The sequence below is a fragment of the Chiloscyllium punctatum genome, unplaced genomic scaffold (genome assembly GCF_047496795.1).
Source record: "Chiloscyllium punctatum isolate Juve2018m unplaced genomic scaffold, sChiPun1.3 scaffold_95, whole genome shotgun sequence".
Classification (NCBI taxonomy): Eukaryota; Metazoa; Chordata; class Chondrichthyes; order Orectolobiformes; family Hemiscylliidae; genus Chiloscyllium; species Chiloscyllium punctatum.
The window spans coordinates 188,125-208,843 of NW_027309829.1; positions in this window are offsets into that span (position 1 = coordinate 188,125).

The window sequence follows — 20,719 nt, forward strand, 5'->3', positions numbered from 1 at the left end:
GAGGATTTCTTCTGCAGCTTTGTATCTGGGAGTGGTGCCAGCAGAGTCTTCAACTCATTGGGCTGAATCCAACAATAATTCATCTTTGTGTGATTTTCATTGAGTGTGACAGAGGGATTGTCTGCACGAGGCCGAGCTAGTTCCCTGGTTCTATCTTATCGAACTCACCTCATTAACTACCCACCCTAGCCCATGGTATCCCTCTCATTCAATGCCAGCCCGATACTCCCACCCGTCTTGGCTGGAGGTACCCACCATCGCCCGTATGCCACTGGATATTGCATGATCCCTGACACTGATGCCATCTTTAAAAGGGCAATGGGCACACGATCGAGCTATCCTCAATTTGGACCTGCCCTGTACATTTTACCCAGAACATGGCAGATTAAGGCCAATTACACCACGGGTTGTCAACAGGGTCACAGATGTCCTGGTGGATGAGTTAGTACGTGTCTTCCCAGAGTGGGCCACACCACCAGACCCACCGAGCATGGTCTGAGCTCACCACCGAGCTCAGTGCAGTATCTGCGGTCTGAAGAATGTTCAGTAACACACGACAAGCATCAAAAACCTTCCCCACTTTGTCAGCATAAGGGTCACTGTATTCTCTCTGCTCCCTCACACTCACTGTATATCTGTTATAGCACCGATCCCGAACAAGGCTCATGCTCCATCACTCTCAGTCCTGCATGCAGCACCTACCCCCCCCCACCCCCCCCGTTTGCTGACCTTTGTAATACCCCCACAGATTTTAGAATGCTCTGGAGAATGCTGATTATGACATGTTCCAGATAATAATATTCAAATAATTCCCAGTTTCAGGAAAATGGCAGTGCCTCTTTGTGTAAAACATTAGGGGAAGGAACAGAATGTTTTTTTTTTTGTTAATCATTTGCAATTAAAATCCATAATAAGGCCATTCAGCCCTTCAAATGTGCTGGACCATTCAATAAGATCGGGGGCAATCTGACTGTCTCCTGAGCTTCACGTTGCAGGAACTTTCAATCATTCACCCCCTGGTTTCCTGTCACTGACCAAACAACACTCAGGCACTTGTTACCACGAGTTTCTTCAAGCATGTGTTCGGGAGGCATTTCCCATGGTGATGGACACTCCAAAAAATATGCTCCATCAGCTTTTCACTTTCAGTCGATGCTTAGCATGCTTCACACAGACCAGTCAAAAATATACTCTTAATTTACGGTTTTCGATATCTAATCACAATTAGTAATTCTGGTTATTTTGCTTGTGTCACCTTATTATATTCAACCAAATAAAGCATCTAATCACCTGTCTCGTTATAAAAGACAATTTCCAGCGGCTTTTATTTTCCTCAGCCATTATCTTGAACGTCATCTGAAATGTACCTTTTCCCTTCTTATTAAAGTTTATAATTTACTTTGAGTTTGGCTATTTCTGTCTATAGCAGTTACGCAGTCTCCCACTCTGTTGTCTGGATGGCTGGCTTGTGATGCAGAGGAAGGCGAACAGCGCATGTTCAATTCCCCAAACTGACAGAGGTTACCATGAAGGGGACGTCCTTCCAACCTTACCCTGTCACCCGAGGTGTGATGACCCTGACGATAAACCACAATTTGTGGTCTCACGAATGAGAAAGTGGTCCTTTGGGACTTAATTCTATCCAGGATAACATGTTAATTTTGTGAAAAATATTGTTATTGAGAGAACATCTTCTTAATACTGCAATGAACCAATATGTACTCAACTCAAAAACAATGCAAATTGAACAAAATGACACCATTGTGCATGTCCATAAAAAACAAAAAGGTAAATAAACGGGCAGAAGAAAAATAAAAATAAAAACAAATGAATAATACAACTCAGTGTGACAAAACTTTGGCTCTCAACCTACAAGAGCATTAACGAATACACGTCCATTTGCCGTAATTCTTCCTGCCTGGACATTAGTATCGTTAGTCAATTTCGTCAGAGCTATATAAAAGTCCTTATTAGAGTGGCATATCTGCCTCTATCTTGGTATTTCAAAAGGGCTGCCATGTCTTATAAGAATCCTGTATTTTCTGTTGCACCATACCTTTGAAAAAGTCCAAAGGACTATGCTCCATGGAGAGCTCGCGAAAACGCAACAGACCCAGGGGGTTTTCAGGCAACAAAAACAACATTATTTTTTTCTGAACACAGGGAGTGAGGGTATTGAAGTATTTTTTTCCCCTATGCATAACTGGGCAGGCCCATGAAAAGGGAAACCAGATCCATCTCCAATTCGGTCCGTAAGATCCTCTCCATAACACACCGCTCCTATAGCGCTGGTGCAATGTCAACAAGCAATGAGTAAGAGTGCCCATAGTCATTCTGTATTTGAGACATATTCCCATTTTGAATTTTGAGAGAGGATCAGGCGCCAGATAGACTCTATGAAGAATCTTTAACTACATGGCAAGAGTCTTCTTACAGATTGAAATCCTTCTGGCATTTTCACATATGTCCTCCCATGTGTCCGAAGAGATCTGAACGCCCAACTCTCTTTGCAGACCTCAGAAAGGCATAAAGTCTGGTCTGAGGGGCTACTCTCCAAGAAATGCTAAAGGGTACTGATAGAGAGTGTGTTCTAAGCACTAAGCACCATCTTCTCTGTATCGTATCTGTGTGGTCTGTTAAACGCGTGGCTATTTTTTGAATAACATCTCTGATCTGATAAAAAGAAAGCAGAAGATATTTCTACTCGGCAGTCTATAGTTACGACTTATTTGATCAAAGAACATCTTTGTTTCTCCCTCAGATAATTCATCAAAGCAAGATACACCCACGAGTTGCCCATAGTTTAAACATGAAATCCAGTATCCCCGGTCGGAAACACGGTACACCACGTTTTGGGGTTGAAAAAATGAGCTATGGCTATATTGCCCTCGATCGGACACATTGCCCTCCATGCTTTAAAATTATTGATACTTATTGGGAAATGGCAATACACCGTGACTGCCCTCATTTTGCCTATGAATCGCAGACGAATAAGGGAGAACTTTGTCTGAGAAGCTTCAATATCTAACCATGTTGATGCCGAGGCCTCACTAACATCGGGTAAAGAAGAGCTTAATTGATATCTTTTAATATCCGGGAGCACTACTCCCCACAAACTGTGGGGTCATTGTAATTTGGTTGACTTGATAAGGGGTCGCTTATCGTGACAAATCAAATAGCTACATTATCCATTTAGTCTCCTAAATGTCGGTCTGGGGAACATCAAAGAAAGCATTCACACGGGGTATAGCAAACAAGGGAGGGAATTCATTTTAATAAGAGCTATCCAACCTAGCCAGGATATTGGAAGTGCCTTTCATCTTCGAAAGTCTTGTCTAATTTTGTCATACAAACGGACAAATTCAATGTTAAATATAAGTTCAAAGATAGGATTAATGATTATACCTAAATAGGGAATATCCCCATAAACCCCTGGACCATTGTAAAGGAAACCAGGATTCTCTCTCGGCATCAGGTATTTCCCTAAGATCACCCATAGGCATAGCTTCAGAATTTGTGAAATCAATGGTTTGGCCAGAAAAGGCAGCATTCGAACTGATGCATTGTATGAGGTGAGGTACCAAAACTATGGGATATAAGAAAAATATAAGACCATCATCTGCAGACAATGTAATCTTATGTGACTTCTATTCCACTTCTGGGGCAGATATGTTGTGGTTCCTGCAGATGACCTTCACCAGTGGCTCAATCACCAACTTAAACAACACTGGCGAAAGGGGTTTACCTTGTTGACTGCCTCGAGGAATATTAATGTTATAGGGTCGCACACCATTGGTGAGAAACGTAGCAAGAGGATTGCTTTCATGGACCCTCACCCACTTGATAAAAACTTTGCCTCGACCAAACCATTCTAACGTATAGAAGAGATACAGCAACTCAACCCAGTCAAATGCCTTCTCTGCATCTAAGGGGATGGCGAACACCTGTATAATTTGTTGTTGACACACTTGGATCATATTGAGCAATCTTGTAATATTGCTGGAATATCTGCAGCCCATTATAAGCTGCTGTGGTCCAGTTTGACAATGAAAGGATACACAGTTTCCAGCCGTAATGTAAGGGTCTCAGACAGGATTTTGAAATCAACAGTTAAAAATGAGATGGGCATATAAGAAGCATACTTTCTTCGGAATAAAGAGACATGAGCCTCTCTTAAGGATGTGGGAGGCAGTCATGAAGGTGTGAGTGACTAACATGGTAAGCATAGGCCCTGACAATAGGTTTATAAATTTCTCTTGGAAATCTGTCAGGACTGGGCGCCTTTCCGCCCTGAAGATGCTTTATACCCTCCAGCACTGACAATGGCGCATTAAGGCAAGACGCTTATTTGGGGGTTACCCCTGGAAGATCCAAGTTCTTGAAGAAATACGCCATCTTAACCTACCTATCCTCATAATGCTCAGTCTGATATAATTCGGAGTAACATTTCCAAAATGCGGCTTTAACCTTTATGGGATCGCAGGTAAGGGTCCCAGTACCTTCCCTAATTGAGGTAATGACTTGTTCACGCTCTTTTTCCTCGCAAGATAGGCTAATTGCTTGCCTGGCTTATCATCATGCTCAAACAGCCTTTGTAAGTAAGTTCCTTCCTGGCTGTCCGTATGAGCATAGAATTCATAGTAGACCGAAGCGTTGTGATCCTCTGCAGCCGAGACACTGAGGGTCTATCACAGTATGCCCTCTCGGCTGCCTTCAACCATGCTTGGAGCAAACGTTCCTGCTCCAGCTTCTGCCGCATCCTAAGGAATACATATTCCTTTGGCATAAGCCTTAGCAATTTCCCATAGAATGGATGGGTTACTGATTGAATCTGAAATAATGGCTAAGAAATATCTGAATTCATTGCAGACATACTCAATGAACTTACTATCTTTAAGAATAAAGGAATCCATTCGCCAGTGTCTCGAACCTGTTATATTGCCCTTAATCTTAACCAATAAGTATGCTGCTGCATGGGCACAAATGGTAATATTCCCAATTGTACAGGACACCACTGAATCGAAAATTGCTGCAAGGTGAGGAAGAGATCAACACTAGTGTGGCATCTCTGCGGGTTAAGGAAGAAAGGAAAATTCCTATCTCTGAGGTGGATCTGCCTCCATACATCCACCAGCTCCAGTTCCACACAAAAATCCACTAATTGCTTAGATTGGAAAGATGGTACTGGCTGCCTTTGGGCATTCTGTCCACCGTGGGTGCAAAAGACAATTGAAATCTCCTCCTTCGATAATTTGCTGCAAAGAAGGATTACTTAATTTGGAAAATGCATCCATCAAGAACTTAAGGCTGTGCGCCAGGGGGCAATAAACATTCAAAATACCGTTTTCTTCCCCATATATTTTTGAGGATTATGATCCTCCTGTGGGTGTGTAATGAAATCTAGTAATTTGAATGGAAACTCCTTCCTCAACAGTACGGCGTCTCCCCTGCTCCTAATATTAAAAGACGAGAAATAAACCCGGTCAAACCCGCCCTACTGTAATGTGAAATGTTCCTTGTCATCAGGTTGCAGTTCCTGCAATAGGACAATATTCACCCTTTCCTTTTTAAGACTAGAGAGTACCTTTTTCCTCTTAACTGGCAAATGGCTCCCCTTAATGTTCCAGATACACCATTTAAGCATGACATTAGCCATAAAACACTGAAAGAATATTTGAACTACAGAGAGGAAGAACTCGAAATATAAAGCGTTGAGCATCAATGAAAAAAGTCTCTTCGAGCCAAAGAAAACATACAATCTAAAACTATTACAACTAACAAGCCCTCAAAACGTTCCAAAACTAAATACATACAAAAACAAAAAGACAAAACAGGATTCAAAGTGCCAATGGCACTCAGGAGGGGCATTTATCCCCTGCCCACTGGGTGCATTTGCACGTCACGAATCTTGATCTTCTGCCCCATTATCAATACTGCATCCAGAGCAATTAATCACAAATATCGGGATTGAACTGCCCTTAGGTAGGCATTCAGTCTTCACGATCACCTTCATAACTCCCTCCAGCTTGAGCTGAACCTGACACACAAACTAAGCAAGAGAAAAACGAATAGTAATATTAATGAAGAAGTTAAATGTGCGTACTCGACCCATCCGCGATCATAATGTAACACTGCTTAATACCAGAAACATTCAACAAACTTTCTTTGAAGAAAGAGAAACATGATAATTGATATATATTAAAGCATCCAGCCTACTTTAAAGTGTCCACAAAGTTTTCGCTTCCTCTGGAGAGTCAGTGGATCTACTGAAAGATCCACGAGTGCTTGAATCTATTGAAAACATACGGAGCACTGCTGAGTTCATTAACAGTTCACACTGAATCTCAAGTTCCCTTAGTCTTCTCTTGATATCATCAAAATATTTTTTCTCATGAATCACTGCCGCTGATAAGATCTGGAAGAACATAATACTGGAGCCCTCGTCGGATCTTTTCCCTGTATTCTGGAAGCTTCCATAAGTATTTGTTTGTCCCTGCAACTATGTAATCGCACAACGGCAGGGCGAAGGCGTTGGTCTGAGCCTGACCTCTGCACTGTAACCCGATGAGGTTTCTCACTTTTCACCCGTCCCTCTTCAGCTTCGAAGTGAAGGAATCGCGGCAGCCATTTCTCACAAAAAACTCACTGGATGAACACCTTAGGTCTCCAGCAGACCGATGATATGAACATTCTTCATTCTGTCCATGCGCTCGAGGTCGTCAGCTTGTTCAGTTAAGGCACGGATCCATTTTTCAAGAGTGAGGATCAGCTCCTTAGAGAAATCGATCACAGTCTCTGCCCTTGCAGTTTGGCGCTCGGCCTCAGCCGTTCTGTTTCCAATGCTTTCAAGTTGCTCGCCATGTTTTTGGAGCACGGCTGAGAGTGGTTCTAGCCTCCTGCTGAACTTTTCTTCAATCATGCCTTCAATCATTTCACGTAACTTGGTGAACTCGGTGACCAAGGCCTGGTGAGTAACTGGGTCCATGGAATGAGCAGAGGGGCTTTAAGGTGAGGTCACAGCATGCTGAAAGCTTCTGACGGGTGTCCCGCGTGTTGAGAGTTACTCGATCCTTTCCCATGTTTTGTCATTTCTACTTGACAAAATGAGATTAGTAAGGATTCTATAGCTCTTATAGTGTTGAATTGTAAGTAAATGACTGTGGTGGGGTGGGGTAGATCACCACTGTGATGCAGAGCTCATCAAAGCAGACCTTTCAGATCGCTGTCATCTTGTTTCCCCCTTAAAACTTTATCAATGTTATCATTTCGTTTAATTCCTGGATATTCTGGAGACGTGTCATTCAGTACCACTGTCTACATTTTCCCCACAAGGCACATTGCTGCACACTCCTCGATAATCCTTGACTCCTTTGTGATTCGTGAACCTGCCTCAAAAATATTCAATATCTCTGCCTTGAATAGTCTGCAGGGAAGAGTATTCCAAAGACTCACTACACCCTGAGAAAACAAACATAAACCAATTCATCGGTGTGTGAGATTAGTTTCATTTTGGCATTCTTATCTGAGAAAGGATATAGTAACAATGGAAACTGTTCAGAAGTGCTTCACTTAATTTATTCCCTGCATTAAGGGCTGATATTATGGGGACTTTTACAGGTTACACTTGGAATGAAAGCTGATCTTATTGAAAGATGCAAAACATTGAGGTGAGTGGATCAGGTATATACTGACTGGGAGTTTGTATAGCCCAAATTTGATACATTTTCATTGAATCCCTGCAGTGTGGAAGCAGGACATTCGACCCATCAAGTCCACACCAACCCACCGAACAGTATCCCACCCAGACCTGTCCCCGTACCCCATCCACGTAACCTCGAATTTCCCATGATTAGCCCATTTAATCTACAAATTCCTGGTCACTCTGGGTAATTGTGAGGAAACTGGAGAATTGGGACGAAACCCACACAGACACGGGAAGAATGTTCAAACACCACATAGAGGGTCAGACGAGGTTGGAATTGAGCTCAGCTCCTTGCTGATATGAGGCAGCAGTGCCAACTACAAATCTAACATGCTGTTCCATTAGCCCTATTAGTTACCTGCGGCTGATGCAACAAATCTGCCTGACTTGTTCCTATCACTAAACCTGATCCAGTCTGAGACCTTTATCATCGGCCATATCATCAACCCGGTTAATTTAAATTTGTTGTGAGCTGTGGAGGAGTGGGACTAGAAAAGAAAACAGTGACACCCTCCAACCTCAGTCAGAACCGGAGTGAGGAAAAATTCACAAAGTGGGATTTAATTCAAGTGGAAATTCCCTTTCTCAGAAGTTTGGGATGGCTGAATCATTATATTATCTCGAAGCTGATTTTGTCTGATTTTCCGTAGACAGGTGAATCAGGGATAATGGTGCATGGAGAGAAAAGTGCAGCTGGGACCACAATGAGATAAGCTATGACCTTATTTACTGGTGGGGTAGTGTCAAAGGGCCATTTAGCCCACTCGTGTCCCTCAGCCCTATATTCTGATGTTCAATTCAGCCCTTCGGACCTGTGACACTCAGGCAGCTCGAGGCCACGCTGATGGTTAGGTATAGTTTCGGAAATGCACTTGGACATTCCAGGCTTGGTCAGGAAGTGACCTCCAGCCGCAATCCCTTTTTCCAGGTTTCCCCACTCTGTAACTTCTGCTCTGGAATTGCTCTTAATGCAGCCCCCATATCCCATCCAGGGTTAACTCAGGCAAATTTTCTCCTCTCCTGAATGCAACATTGTACAACACAATTTCTAGGAAAATAACCAATTACTTTCCAAAAGCATAACATAAAAAAAAACTAAGAAGTAGGAACATGAGACGGCTATTCGGCCCCTCAAGATTGAACTCTCATTCAATAAGAACATGGCTGATCTATTTCCGGGCTCAACTCCACTTTCCTACCCAATTCCTTGAATCCCTCCGCAACTCTCTGGTTTAGGGAATTCCAGACATTTACTATCTACTGAGAGAATACATTGAATTTTCACCTCAGATTGAAATCGATGTTCCTTATTCGGTATCTACCGCCTCGAGTTCGAGACTCAAGGGAAACACCTTCTCAGCATCTACCTTGTCAAGCCCTCTCTGTAGCTTGTACATTTCAGTAATATCACCCTCATTCATTTCAACCACAATGAATAATTGCCTCACTAGTTTAGATGTATTTAATAATTCAACCCTTCTATCTCAGGAAGCCGCCTCATGAACCAACCGAGTTACTTGCTGCATCAGCATGCTGACGTTTCGTTTCATACTCAGGAACACTCCAATCCCTTTGTACTGCTCCTTTTTAGGAGTCCTCTTCATTAAGTAGCAGCCTGCATTTTGGTTCTCAAAGTCATCCACAAACTCGGATGTATAATGCACTCAGCTCCTGCCGTCAGGCTATCATTATAGATTGTACACAACTGATGCCATCCGCCTGATATTTGTGGTAATCCAGTAGATACATCTTTATCATAAAGATCCATTAATCCTGACTCTCCGATTTCTATGTGTTCACTAACCATCATCCCATGCTAATATATTAGCCATCATACTGAAAGCCTCTGATTTGTGTCAGAACGTTTATTTTGTCATACCTTGCGAAAAATCTATGGAAAGCTTCATGTTGACCAGTTCCCTTTATCAAATCTGCCTGTTACTTTCTCAGGGATTCCTGATGAAGGGCTCCTGCTCGAAACATTGATTTTGCTGCTCCTTGGATGCTGCCTGACATGCTGTGCTTTTCCAGCATGACTCGAAACTTGACATTCTCAGGGATCTCCAAAAAAGAATTTGTATGATTTTACAGAACAAAAATAGTTTCCCCTTCACAAAACCATGCCAACTCTGCATTAAGCTTTTCTAAGTGCCCTGCAATTCCCTCCTTAATAACAGGCTCTAGCAGTTTCCTAGCAATAATAGTTAGGCTAAATTGTGCCTGCCTTCTGTCTCATTCCTTTCTTGAAGACAGGCGCCACATTGGAGGTTCTCCAGTTTCACTGGAACACACCTGTAATCCAGAGAGCTATGGAATATTTCACACAGTGCTGCTAACCACTCCGTGACAACTTCTTTTAAAGCTAACTATGAATTACTGCTGACCTGCCCACCCTTATTCTTATCTGTTAGATAAATACCTTGTTCCTTTTGTTAGAGACAGTTCAAGAACTTCCCTCCTATTACCATTTTGTTTGTACCATGAACAGTACTTTCTCCATGAGGAGTGATCTTAAGTACGAGTGTAAATTATCTGCCTGTTCCCTGTGGACAGTTCTCCAGTCACACCTTCCTAATGGCCTCAATATTCTTTCCTCAGTTCACTTCCACCTCAGCTCACACACACATCTTCAAGCTTTTTTTATGTAGACGGAAAAGCTCATGATGCTTGTTTTTTATATTTCTTGCCAATTTAATACGTCATAGCTTTTCGTACATTTTCCTCACTTTCTCGATTCATACAGTCATATCGTGCACAAACAGACCATTTGGTGCAACTTGTCCATGCTGACCAGGTTTTCTTAACTAAACTAATCCCATCTGCTTACACTTGGCCCATATGCCTTTAAACGTTTCCCATTCATATGTTAGTACAAATGTTTTTGAAATATTGTAGCTGTACTTGCATCTACCACTGTTCCTCTGGCAGCTTGGTCCATACATACATCACCCTCTGTGTAAAAAAATGTTGTCACTTTGTCACTTTCAAGTTTCCCACCTTCCACCTTAAAGCTATGCATTTGTGTTTGAACTTCCCGATCCTGCAGAAAAGACCTTGGCTATTCATTCTATTCATGCCTCCCACGATATTATAAAGTTTTTAAATGCCACCCCTCAAACTCGAACACCCCATCTGATACTAACTTCAAGATCAAACGTTTAACGATAAGCACTACAAATTTAAAAGAATATCAAATATAACAGGTGAAGAAAGCAACCCAAACTTCATACTGTTAGTTTTGCTCTATGTTACAAAACTAAGGCAGCATGAAACTCTTACTAATGCCAATAAGAGGACAAGCACCTGAATTCCATAGTGTGAAGGCACTGATGATGTACACTGTTAAAACGCATAGATCTAGATCTATTTAATACAACATGGTCAACATTCTCCCTCCTGATCTCCCTATGACCTTGTGTGGTTGTGTCTTCTTTACTCTACACTCAGTTAGAGAGAACCCCTTTCCCCATTCACATCTTCTAGTTCACCACTGCCAATAGCCCGTTTATGTTTTGCCACGCCCTCTTTTCAAAGTCACCCCTCCCCCATCTCTGGCAAGGGATTAAAAAGCCCAGTGTCCAATCGTTTTCAGTTATGAACAATTCACACTGGGCTTGTAACGCCAACTCTGTTTCTCTGTCTGCAGATTCTGCCAGAACTGCTGCATTTCTCCAGAAACGAACAGGCACAGCTCCAATTTTCAACGAAACAAATAACTATGGATACTGGAAATAAATACAAAAATTGCTGAAGAAACAGCGAGCTTTGTAGTGGGTCACTGGACCCGAAAGATTTACTCTACATTCACTACAGAAGATGCCGGCAGAGCTGCTTTCTTTCTTCAGCAATTTCTGTTTTTGAACAAGTTCCAATGACGTGTGTGAAAGCTGCTCAAATGCCCTGCCCAACACGGAGCGCCGTACCGTGGGACAGTGGCACAGTGGCTAGCACTGTTATCTCACAGCGCCAGAGACCCAGGTTCAATTCCCGCCTCAGGCGAATGACTGAGTGGAGTTTGCACATTCTGAAGCGCCTGGGCTTGTATACCTTTGAGTTTAGAAGACTGAGAGGGGATCTGATTGAAACGTATAGGATTATGAAAAGATTGGACACTCTGGCAGGACGAAACATATTTCCGCTGATGGGGGATTGCCGAACCAGAGGACACAACTTAAAAATACGGGGTAGACCATTTAGGACAGAGAGGAGGAGAAACTACTTCACCCAGAGAGTGGTGGCTGTGTGGAATGCTCTGTCCCAGAGGGCAGTGGAGGCCCAGTCTCTGGATTCATTTCAGAAAGAATTTGATAGAGCTCTTTAAGATAGTGGAGTCAAGGGTTATGGAGATAAGGCTGGCACAGGATACTGATTGGGAATGATCAGCCATGATCATATTGAATGGCGGTGCAGGCTCGAAGGGCTGAATGGCCTACTCCTGCATCTATTGTCTATTGTCTATTGTCTATTCTCCCTCTGTGTCTGCGTGGGTTTCCTCTGGGTGCTCTGGTTTCCTCCCACAATCCAAAAATGTGCACGTGAGGTGAATTGGCCTTGCTAAATTGCCCGAAGTGTTAGGTGTGGGGGAATGGGTCTGGGTGGGTTACGCTTTGGCGGGTCGGTGTGGACTTGTTGGGCTGAAGAGCCTGTTTCCACACTGTAAGTAATCTATCCTGGCAACTGAACGATAATGCAAAGATTCATTCGCTAAGGAACTGCATATGGCTGGCATCACTGATACCACGGAGCTCTTAATCATGGTCAGGGAGAAAACCAGAGGGAAATACATTCAATTCAAACGCAGAAGATGGCACGACGACAAAGGAAACGATTCAGATGAATATGTTGAAGGGTTTGAAAATGTGGAAGCTCAGCAGAATGAGAATATGAAAATGGAAACATTACCGCATCAGACACCAGGTGAGGTCACTGAGTACACGGCTGATGGGTGAATGGGTCTCGATGTTAACTGGGGGAGAGTCAGTATAATTGAATTGCAGATATTGCAGCTCAAACTGGGCTTTCATGTGAGTCTGTAGACAACAGATTCAGGATTGTATTCAAACATAATCGGTAACATTTTTCCCAGGATAGTCCATCAGTCTACCATTCCCATCAAACCGAGTGATGGTTCAGTGACGAGTGTGGGTGAACATACCAAGGTCAGGACCATGTGTACCTAAAGCTGATGACAACCCATTACAGCTACGGCGCTTGAGTGGTTTCATTCCAAACAGCAGAACTAACATCTGATAGTGAGGACGAAATGGTCCCAAGACCAACGGATCAGATCTAAGTTCTGCAGTCCTGCCAAATCCAGACATAAATGTCGTTGTACAATTAACCAACTTACGGGAGGAGAGGACACCAGAAATATCCCCATCCTAAATAATGGAACAGCCGTGCATATCAGTGAAAAAGGCAAGGATGTAATATCTGCGCCATCCTCAACCAGAGGTGTTGAATGGATGATCCACCTCACCCTCGCCATGATGTCCACACAATCACAGATGACAGTGTTCAAACAATTCGATTCGCTGCATGTGACATGAAGAAACAGTTGAACACAATAGAAACGACAAAGGCAAATGGCCCTGACACCATTCCTGCAATAGGACTGAAGACTTGTGCTGCACAACAAGCCCTGTCCCTGGAGAAGCTGTTTCATTCCAGCTCCAACTCTGACATCTCTCTGGAAATGTGGAAAATTACTCAACTATATCCAGTCCCCTAATAGGTGAATAATTACATTCTGAACATTTAACACCCCCTCAGTCCCATCACGACAGTCAAATTGGTGGGAGTTCATTTTGACAGAGCTGTCAAGCAGGACAGAAATACACTGCTCAGTGTGGTTTCCAGTAGGTTCCTATATGGACATGGTGCTGTTGAGGAAATGTCGCTGGATTACTAATCCAATACAGGATAATGCTCTGGCAGCTGGTGGAAGTTAAAAAAAAGTAATACAATATCAGGATCTCTAATCTGGTGTTGGTAACAGTGACCTTGTATCCAATGTTTATTGTAAACATCGATCTCCTTCCCCAATGTACTTTCAGGAAGTGAATCTCCCGTGCTTTCCTGGTCTGGCCTAAAAATAACTCCAGACACAGAGTCATGTGATAAACTCTTCAATGGTCCCTGAAACAGGCAATCAAGATACTCAATTGTATCACACTGGTCCAAGGTCTTAAAGGATAAATCCAGACAGAATATCACCAGCCTCGATATCAGAAAATGGAAAGGGAATCACAGTCCTGTTGACCTGCAGAGACCACCTTCCTAACATCTGAGAGCTTGTGACAACATTTACAGATCTTTCCCACAGGCTGCACGGAAACATCGGGAAAGGAGTAGGCCATTTAACACATTGAGCCTCCCCCATTCTAGTTCATGGAGAAAATCTCCTCAATGCAGTTTCCCCGACACAGTCTTCATATCCAGTAATATGTTTAAACATTGTGAAATATAAAATAAGAACTGCTGTCGTCCCTTCAGTCCATCAATCTTGCTCCTCGATTCAATATACAGGCAGTTCTCTGATAAGGCGTGTTTATTAAGCGTGATTTGACTGCAAGGCAATTCGTGAATTGCACACCTTTTTTCTTTAAAGTGAACTCCCTCTCACTGTGGCGCGATTCCTTGCCAGTCACCAGCTGAACAACAAAACACAGTTTCAGTATCCTCTGTCTGCCAAATGCACCCTCTGAGTGTTCAGCTGAAACAGGAATGCAATCGTTTTTGTGGGCGGCACGGTAGCACAGTGGTTAGCACTGCTGTCTCACAGCGCCAGACACCCGGGTTCAATTCCCGCCTCAGGTGACTCTCTGTGTGGAGTTTGCACATTCTCCCCGTGTCTGCGTGGGTTTCCTCCTGGTGCTCCGGTTTCCTCCCACAGTCAGGTGAATTGCCCGTCGTGTTAGGTAAGGTATAGATGTAGATGTTAGGGGTATGGGTGGGTTGCGCTTCGGCATGGCGGTGTGGACTTGTTGGGCCGAAGGGCCTGCTTCCACACTGGAAGTAATCTAATCTAATCCGCTCTGCAAGCTTTGAATCTGTGCCTGAAACAGGGTAAGTGTGCTCTCCAATTAGAAGGAACGTTATTTCGAACCGGGCTGGAGAATCTTGAGGAGAAATCAATTCCGTGTTGGCATCACGTGGTCAGTCAGCCCTGCGCGCTTTCTGGTGAAGAGCTTAGTGAAAGGTACAGGGATGTAGCCAGTGACTGTATTACAACACTATTTAATTACAATATATGATTTAAAGGTTTAATTAGACTGTGTTGGGTTTGTGTTAGACTAACTTTAATTTTTGTATTTACTGATATTTTGCGGTCGCCCATTATTCTCTTTTCCCCATAGACCACATCATTAATATTGCATGATTTTCTGCAACACAGTGATGCACAGGAACAAAGCTACCACGCTTTTGGAGAGCAACCTGTAATGACATCTGATCCTCTATCTTCATATCATAACCTGCTCTGGTCCCTATCCCTTTAGTTTCCATATATCCATATTTATATTCAGTGCCTTGGTTTCCACAGCCTGATCTGGGAGATAATTCCCCATGTTCACCAGTCTCTGAGTGCAGACATTTATTCTCATCTCAATGCAGTGTGGCCTGTCTGTACCTAATACTTTGGCCCCTTGTTGTGATGTTCCAGCAAGGGGAATTGTCACCCCTGCTTCGAATCCGTCTCGTCCTGACAGAGATTAATATATTTCACTGATATCTCCACTAATTTTCCTAAAGCTCATGGAATACAGGCCCATCCGCTACAGATTCTGCTCCCACAACAAGCCTATCCCAGCGATCAGTCTGGTCATCTTCGTTGTCCTCCTTCAATGTCAGGTTTGTCCATTATTAGGTAAGTAGACCAAAACTGCACATAATACTGCACAGTGTTTGAGATGAGGTCTCACCAACGCCCTGTACAGCTGCAGTAAAACACCCTTACTCCTGTATTCAAATCCCCCTGAAATGTAGGTGAATACACGATTTATCTGTCTATCTGATTTCTGCTCCTGCAATATTGCTTTCAGTGACTGGTGTACAGGGAGATCCAGATCCTTTTCAATGTTACAGCTCCCCACTTCTTGGGTCTGTGTTCACTGGTCAGCGTGCCAATGCCATTCCCAGTATTGTCTTCTGGATTCAGATCTCACTGCCCTACACTGACCTCGGAGGGTTGCACAGAAGTAAACAAAAATGCAGCTTAAGTTCCTTTATAGATCAACATTTTCCAACCAATCTCTTTTCAAATGATAGGCTCCCGTTCAGTTTTTCACATCAAAGTCACACATATCCCCCATAGACCATATCCCCGCCCCCATTGCTCTCCATCTGCCACGTATTTGCCCAAACACTCCACTTGTCTCAATCACCTTGGAGCACTTTAACATCCTGCTTACCCTCTCACAATCTGATATTGTTTAGTGACATCAGCAAACTTGGAAATATCATATTTGATCCACGCAATCAATATATGATGTGCACTGGGAATAGCTGGGACCAAAACTCCGATCCTTGCTATATCCTCCAAGCCTTCCATTCAAAAAAGCACACTGATTTCTTCCTACTCACTGCTTCTTTCCAGCTCTCCCATTCTAAAACCACATTAGTCCCAGTCCCATAGGATTTGAATTTGCATAATAGGCTTGGGGCTTTATCAAAATCTTTCTGAAAATGCAATCATATTTTATTGATTGCTTCTCCATAATTATGCTGAACGTCACTTTCTCAAATATGATTCTCATTTGATCAATCTCTGTTGCCTTTGTCTGTGCTCATTACTTTCAGTTCCAATACTTCCTCTAAAACTGTTCAGTTGCTAATTTCATTCTATTCCCTTTTTCTCAACAGACTAATATTCACTAGTAATGTTGGGAAGTTTTTTTTTGTTTCGTTTCTTCTGTGAAGACATAACTGAAGTATTTGGTCCCCAGTTTGCCTTTTCCCTGTCCTCAATTCTCTGATATCAGACTGTAAGAAAGCTGCACCCTTTTATCCCTTAATTTTGCCATTGACGTATTTTCAGAAGAAATTACAAGTTCTCTCTTAAAACACTTGTTATTATACTCTTCAGGAACCCATCAGTTCCTATCTTAAACTACTCAATGATTGACCTTCCACAGCCATAGAAACACAGAAACACAGAGTTTGTACCAATCAACAATACAGCACGGTCTACATTAGCCCCCCTTTCTGACACAAAACCGTCGCCGTGAATCGTATGGCATTTAAAATGTGCTCCATTGTTCTTGACCCTTTGACTAAAAGGAACAGCTGCTATCTATCCGCCCTGTCCATGTCCCCCTTAATCCTATCCTTCTGAATGTCGGCCCACTCAGCCTGCTCTCCTCCACACTAAACGACCCGAGATTATCCAGCCTCTCTCCGTAGGTGCTATGCTCCATCCCAGCGAAAATCCCTGTGAATCTCCTCTGAGCCCCCTCCACTACAATCACACCCTTCCTGTAATGTAGCTCCCAGGACGACAATCAGTGTTCCATCTTGGAAAAACCAAACTTCCGCATAGCTCTTATAATCTATGCCTCGACGAACAAAGGTTATGCCCGAAACGTCGATTTCGAAGCTACTTGGATGCTGTTTGAACTGCTGTGAATTTCCAGCACCACTAATCCAGAAGAAAGGTTATGTCTACGGTCCCCTAAGCTTTCTCAAATTATGTATTAACCAGTTTATTCACATCCTGGGATTTGTGGAGAAGCACCCTCTGAGCTTCCTCTTGTGCTGCCATTCATTGAGTACTCCCCTGTCCAGTTCCTTCTTCCAAAGTGCATCATCTCATATTTATCAGGGTTACATTCCATCTGCTATTGATCTGTCCATCTGACCATTCCATCTGTATCTTCCTGTAACATAAGGTCTTCTTCCTCTTGGCCAACGACCCGGCCAATCTTTGTATCAAGCACAAACTTAGTTGTCACACACCTGCCACCCCCGTCTGTATTCACAGCTGCATCACTTATGAATACCACAAATAATAAAGATGACACAACACCAGGTTACAATCCAACAGGTTTATTCGGAGGCACTAGCTACGAAGCGCTGCTTCTTCATCATGTGGTTGTGCACTTTGAAAGCTCGTGCCTCTGAATAAACCTGCTGGACGATAATCTTGGGGGTTGTTATGTGATATTTAGGTTTGTCCACCCCAGTCCAACATCAACACCTCAGTATCACAAAAAATAAGGGACACAGCACTGATCGCTGTGATATACCATTGGACACCGATCTCAGTCACACTAACAGCCTTCAACCACTACCCTCTTTCTCCTAAGCAAAATCTGGATAAGTGGTGAGTTGATTTGGATGCAACTTGGCAAGTCACGAATGACTCCTACCTGTTCTCTTGTTAATTCTTTCTGCTTGACACACTTGCAGAATATCTGGGAATTCTCCCTAATCTTGCCCTACTAACAGGTTTCTATGCCCCTGTTTTAGGTAGTTTTCACCGAGTGAAGAATTTCCTCATTATTGTGGTCTTAAATGGTCTGTCCCTTAAACTGCAATTATTTGCCTTGAATGTGGGTTAGACAGCCAGGGAAACGTCCTGTTTATTTCCAACTTGGCATATGTTTTGTGAATCTTCCAAGTTTCATTGTGACCCTCCTCTCATTCTTTCAAACTCCAGTGAACAAAGGCCGGGTTTCCTCATCAGGCAATCTCGCCATCTGAGGGATTAATCTGGACAATGTCCATTGCACCTTTTTGTTATTAATATATTCTTTCTCAGATAGGGTCACCAACACTTTACACAATGGATGTAGGTTTGCTCACTATGCTGAACGGTTCATTTCCAGACGTTTCATTATCTTACTAGGTAACATCTTCAGTGGACCTCATACGAAACAATGCTGAAAATTCCTGCTTTCTATTTATATGTTTGGGTTTCTTTGGGTTGGTGATGTCGTTTCCTGTGGTGATGCTATTTCCTGTGGTGAAGTCACTTCCTTTTCATTTTCTCAGAGGATGGTTGATGGGGTCTAAAAACTAATCCAGTATTTGCTTACCAGCATCCGCAGTCATTGTTTTTACCTCATTGATTTTAACCCGACTGCGAATCCTCTTGCAAGGATGCCTGCCTTGAAGAAGTTTTCCTCCTCTCTCTACAAGAATCTCAGGGAGTCCCTCTCCCACTGCAACTCCCAGGTCATTTCTTCTGCTCTGAAGCTCTTACTCTATGCTACTCTCTCCCCATCCCCACCCTCCTCGAGCTTATCTCTCCATGCTTCAGGCTCACTGCCTTTATTCCTGAAGAAGGGCGTTTGCCCGAAACGTCGATTTCGCTGCTCGTTTGATTCAGCCTGAACTGCTGTGCTCTTCCAGCACCACTAATCCAGTATTTGCTTTCCACCATCTGCAGTCATTGTTTTTATCTCATTGATTTTAACCCGACTGCGAATCCTCTTGCAAGGATGCCTGCCTTGAAGAAGTTTTCCTCCTCTCTCCACAAGTTATCTCAGGGAGTCCCTCTCCCACTGCAACTTCCAGGTCATTTCCTCTGCTCTGAAGCTCTTACTCTATGCTACTCTCTCCCCACCCCCACCCTCCTCTCGCTTATCTCTCCATGCGTCAGGGTCACTGCCTTTATTCCTGATGAAGGGCTTTTGCCCGAAACATCGATTTCGCTGCTCGTGAGATGCTGCCTGCACTGCTGTGCTCTTCCAGCACCACTAAATCAGAATTTGCTTTCTAGCATCCACAGTCATTGTTTTTACCTCATTGATTTTAACACGACTGCGAATCCTCTTGCAAGGATGCCTGCCTTGAAGAAGTTTTCTTCCTCACTCTACAAGAATCACAGGGAGTCCCTCTCCCACTGCAACTCCCAGGTCATTTCCTCTGCTCTGAAGCTCTTACTCTATGCTACTCTCTCCCCACCCTCACCCTCCTCTAGCTTATCTCTCCATGCTTCAGGCTCACTGCCTTTATTCCTGATGAAGGGCTTTTCCCCGAAACGTCGATTTCGCTGCTCGTTGGATGCTGGCTGAACTGCTGTGCTCTTCCAGCACCACTAATCCAGTATCTAAAATCTAATAGCACATCGAGTTAGACATCTGTCAGAAATATAGACAGATTTTCTCCATTGTAGCTGTTAATTCCTGTATATCCAATATCACACGCTGTATAATAGATTCCAATAGCTTCCCTGCAGATGTCAAGTTAATTGGTCTCCAGTTCTCCAAACTATGTCTTATTCCCTTTATAGAGGCTTGGATTCCTTCCATTAATCTATCGTGCTTGGACCACGTTTGCTAACTTCCATTTATCCACAGTGGCTTCCAGCCTCTGCAGAATGCAAAGGAAAATAAAACACAGTCATCAACAGTATAATTATAATTTGCATTGCCGATTTATGTCTGACAATTTAATCTGAAGTACATCAGGTTTGTCAGACATAGCAATGCTCAATCTAGTTACATTCTCAAATACCACCTTGTCACTGATATAAGTTGGCTTTATGTCTTCAGTTGCACAAGCCCTACATGATCACTGGGTATTACTGGGTGATTTTGTGGATCTTCCTCCATGATGCAAAGTATCTGGTTATTTTCTTGGCCATTTCCCTGATCTTCACAATGAACTCTCCTCTCCCAATTACAAATTTGCATATTTGACCTTGCTTTTATTTTGTTTCCTTTGAAATACAGATTGTTGATTAATGCAGATTTTTTGTTCCTGTTTGTTAGCATTCATGTTCTGCTTTTGATTTCCTTATCCGTTTGATGGCCCTTGTTTCTGGATCATGAATTTCTGAGAATTCTCAGGTTTCCACAATGACTGAAATTCGTCTGAAGCCACTTCCTATGATTAATACATTTTCTAATGTATAATGTTAAACATCATTGTGCCACTTTCCCATTCTTTGGTGTTTCTAACTGAAATAAGTAGTCGCATTTTTAAGACTTTGCAGTATTTCTATAAATCTCCTGGTCGTGACCAGATATATTCAGGAACACTACAGGAGGACAGAGAAGGAATTGCAGGAGC